Below are 4878 nucleotides of genomic sequence, written 5' to 3' on the forward strand. Positions count from 1 at the left end.
CCCCCCCCCCCACTTCTAGCTGTCTCTCAGACAGCTGGTGGTCGGGAAAGGGAGGAGGGAAAGCCCCGTCCCCTGGAGGCTTGAAGCTCTGCCCCCGTCATGCGGCTCTGCCCCTGGAAGGTGTAAGCTCCGCCCCTGCACACAGCCTCACCTCCGGAGGGTGGAAGCTCCCCCGGGCATGGCGAACCGAAAAGATTCGCTATCACCGTGCTATATCCTTGGCACTATTCACCTAACAAAGTGGCAAAAATACAAAACAAAACTTTAGGTAATTGCTGGAAATGCAAAGACAAATTAGGTACCTTATATCATGTTTGGTGGACTTGTTCGATAGTAAACAAATTCTGGAAAAATGTTCATGATGTAATCCAAAAAATATTACAATTCCCAGTTAAATTTAAACCAGAAAGCTGTCTTCTAAATATTATAGAGGAAAAACAAGAGAGAAAACACCTGAAATTTTTACTATATGCTTACACTGCTGCTAGACTCTTTCTTGCTCAATGATGGAAAGACAAAAATACACCGTCAATTCAAGACTGGTTAATAAAATGGATGAGTATGGCTCAATTGGACAAAATGACAATGTTAAGAAATAACAAATGGTCACTAGACTGGGATAAAGACTGGAAAAAACTGTACGATTTTGTTAAAAATCATGAATAAATAATAATAATAATAATAATAATAATAATAATAATAATAATAGATTTTATTTTTATCCCGCTTTTCCGCAATGATCAAAGTGGCGTACAGATTAAAATTCCAACATCAAGTGCATACATAGTAATAAAAACAATATATAAAAATATCATATTAAAAACAATTACACAGCCAGCTGAGTTGAGGAACCATAAAACCTTACAAAAATCAATTACAAAATAGGGGAAAGAACATGATGTCACATCTCCTGGGGGGAAAGCTTGGCAAAAGAAAAAGTTCTTCAGAGTCTTTTAAAAAAGATCCAGAGAGGCGGTGGAACGGAGCTCATCGGGAAGATTGTTCCATAATTTTGGGGCCGAAATGGAAAAGGCCCTTTGCGAGGTCACCACATATTGCGCAGTTGGGACCCACAGCAAATTCTTCCCGGCTGACCTGAGTGTGGGGGGCGGATTATATGGGGAGAGGCAGTCCTCCAAGTATCCTGGGCCCAAGCCATTTAGGGCTTTATAGGTAACTACCAACACCTTGTATTGGGCCCGGAAGCGAATAGGCAGCCAATGGAGATCTTTCAGGATAGGTGTTATGTGGTCTTCTGTAGATAACAAAAGGTGTTGATAGAAGGACTGTACTAGCTATATTTTAGTAATTATATTTCCTTTATTTAAAATACATACATTAAATATGCAGTTGTGGAAATTATGATGGTTTAAAAATAATAGTATATAGTTTGACGGAAAGAATAATCAAAGATAATGGAACATTTGATAAATGTCAAATCATACATAGTTGATAATAAAACATAGAAATTACTAAGAATTCACTTTAGTTTGCTTGGTTAAAAGAAAATCTAACTTATGCAGAGTTCAATTTTTCAGCAGGTGGGGGATGGGGGGAAGTGACGTAAATCAATGAAAAATGACTATGAGAGTATGTTTGTATATGGATATATGTATTACAACTTTTTTCCCTTTTTTCTCACTTGTATGAACATAGTCAACAATAAAATATAGGGGGGGGGAGAGGAAAGGATAGGTGACACCTGGCTGAATGAGACTACATGTGAAAGGGATCTGGGAGTACAAGTAGACCACAAATTGAACATGAGTCAACAATGCGATGCAGCAGCTAAGAAGGCCAATGTGATTTTAGGCTGCATCAATAGAAGTATAGTGTCTAGATCAAGGGAAGTAATAGTGCCATTCTATTCTGCTTTGGTCAGGCCCCACCTGGAATATTGTGTCCAGTTCTGGGCACCACAATTTAAAAGGGATATTGAGAAACTGGAGCATGTCCAAAGGAGGATGACCAAAATGGTGAAGGGTCTGGAAACCATGCCCTATGAGGAATGACTTAGGGAACTGGGGATGTTTAGCCTGGAGAAGAGAAGGTTAAGAGTTGATATGATAGCCCTGTTTAAATACTTTAAGGGATGTCATGTTGAGGAGGGAGCTAGCTTGTTTTCTGCTGCTCCAGAGTACAGGACCCGGAGCAATGGATGCAAACTGCAGGAAAAAAGATTCCACCTCAACATTAGGAGGAACTTCCTGACAGTAAGGGCTGTTCGACAGTGGAACACGCTTCCTCGGAGTGTAGTGGAGTCTCCTTCCTTAGAGGTCTTTAAACAGAGGATGGATGGCCATCTGTCAGGGATGCTTTGATTGTGATTTCCTGCATGGCAGGGGGTTGGACTGGATGGCCCTTGCGGTCGCTTCCAACTCTATGATTCTATGATTCTATTCTATGATAGGAAAGAGAAAAATTTTGATTGCAGAGTGTTTCTGAAAACAATGTTATTTTAGTAGGAGAACACATTTGTATGATAAAGTTCTATGCCTGCAGTTCTGTGCATGGTTACCTAAAAGTAACATTCAGTGAGCAAATGGTGGGTAGAATAGCAGCAACAAACACATGATGACAACAATAAGCAGAGGAGGTAGATAGGGAGAAGCAGAAACAGGAAGCTTGCATTGCTGAAATGTTGCCTCATGGTGCAGCATGAGTAGGAAGGAAGACCTGAAGGGTGAAGACGTAAGGGAGAGGTAATGAAAACATAAGGATGAGATGAAAGTTTTTTTAAAAAAAGGAGAAGAAGTAGACAGACACACAGGGAAGGTAGAGGTGGCAAAAGAATGAATGGATGAGTGATGAAAGAGGAGGTGTAAATGACTTGCAGAGTACAGAATCTAAAAGGGAAGGGAAATGAAAAACAAAACAAAACACAAAGGCAAAGACCAAGACAAGATAAATCATCAGGGAGGATGGAGGAATCAGAGTATCAGAGCTTGATAGTGATATGGATACCAAAGACAATTGTGAAGGAGAAGAAAATTTTGAAAGCGGTATAAAGGTATCTTAGGCTCTTTCCAGAAGGGCCTTTTAGTACGTACTGTGTACGTACTATGGTTGCCTGGGGGCGTCTCTTCCAGATGCTCCCAACCCTAGTATGTACACAGTACGTACAAAATGGTGGCGCCCATTCTACATGGGCAGGCACCGCCATTAGGACGTCACGACCGTGCTGCGGGGCCAAACAGGGCGGCGCGGACATGACGTCCTGGTGCCGCGGAAGGGCGCATGTGGTGCCCTTTCCACGGTGCAGGAAGGAGCTCCGAAATGGAGCTCCTTCCTTAATTTGTGTCGCTGGCGCAGCCTTTACATGGCTGCACCAGTGACACAAAAGAGAAAGGGGCTGAGCGGCCCCTTTCTCTTTTCCCCACCGCTGTCGGGGTGTTCTTGGGGCTTGAAGCCCCAAGGACACGCCTTTTACAGGTGGCGGGAAGCGGCCTTTAGCCTCATCCCGCGGCCTGGAAAAGCGGTGGATCGGGGCCTCAGGGCTGCCACTGTGGCAGCTAAGGCCCCAATCAATTGGGGAAAGGGGCAGGTACAAGCCGCCCCAAAGGGGCAGTCTGTAACGTGCCATATAAAGATATCTATTTAGGCTTCTGCAATGAGGTACCATGGTATGTGAAACAACTCTTCTAGCCAACAAAAGCAAAAAGCTTTTGTTGACATGGAAGTGTTACCACTGCCCAATAAGAACAGCCATGAACAGAGAGAAATGTTTCACATCGAGTTCTTAGAAGCATTTAAAGGTTAGCATTTTTTAGTTAGTAGTTTTCTTAATATTATTGTTATTTTTACATTTTAAAAATAACTGTGTTGTGAATACATCTCCTTCCAGTTTTCTCTTAGGGTTTCTTTCTTTTCTGTCTTTCAGAAAGCACATTCTGAAAAACAGAAATAAACCATAAAGGTCAATGAAGAAAAAAAGAGGATGATACAAGGACTTGAACAGCAGAATAGTAGCTACTGGTGGAGTGTAACTATTGCCACCTAGGAAAACAGTATAACAGCATAATTTTGAGTTTCTCAAAATTATCAGTTTCTCAAAAATATTTCTGAGAGTAACGGGATTGTTATGATTTGTAGAGTAAGATGCTTATTTTTTTAAAATAATAAACAATACAATGTATCTAAGATTTAAGAGCCAATGTAGTGTAGTGGTTTAAGCACTGGAGTACAACTCTGGTGATCAGGGTTTGATTCTCCACTTGGCCATGGAACCCACTGGCTGACTTTTCCAAAGGCAACCCCATGCAGAGCATGTTACAGTAGTCTACATGAGATGTAATAAAGGCACGTCACTGTGGCCAGACTTGACTTCTCAAGGAATGAGCACATCTTGCACACTAGTTTTAACTGTGCAAATGCATTCCTAGCCACAGCTGAAACCTGGCCATCCAGGCTGAGATCCGAGTCCAAGAGCACACCCAAGCTGCAAATTTTAGGAGTTTATCAAACAAGGGGAATTGGAAGTATAATCCAATGGCAATCTGAACACAATCATGAGGTTTAACGTTATTGCGTGATAACCCACTACACACAAATTTGGGCAATGGGAAGTCAGTCCGAACGCAATCATGTGGTTTCACGTTATTTTGTGACAGACTGCCACACGCAAATTCGGGCAATGGCATGCTATTTTTGGGCAATGGGGAGCCAGTTCGAATGCAATGCGTATTCACATAATTGTGCAAAACTAGCGACTTTAAGTGAATGCGTTCTGGCCCCACTTTCTTTTCGTTCAAATTTAAGAGAAATTCCTCCCATTTGATAAACTCTTTAAACTTCAGAGGCAGCATAACCCCATCTAGCACGGGCTGAATCCCTATTCCCTGATCTGCCTTCTAATTGACAAGGAACACCTCTGGTTTG

The sequence above is a fragment of the Sceloporus undulatus genome, chromosome 2 (genome assembly GCF_019175285.1).
Source record: "Sceloporus undulatus isolate JIND9_A2432 ecotype Alabama chromosome 2, SceUnd_v1.1, whole genome shotgun sequence".
In the NCBI taxonomy this organism is placed as follows: domain Eukaryota; kingdom Metazoa; phylum Chordata; class Lepidosauria; order Squamata; family Phrynosomatidae; genus Sceloporus; species Sceloporus undulatus.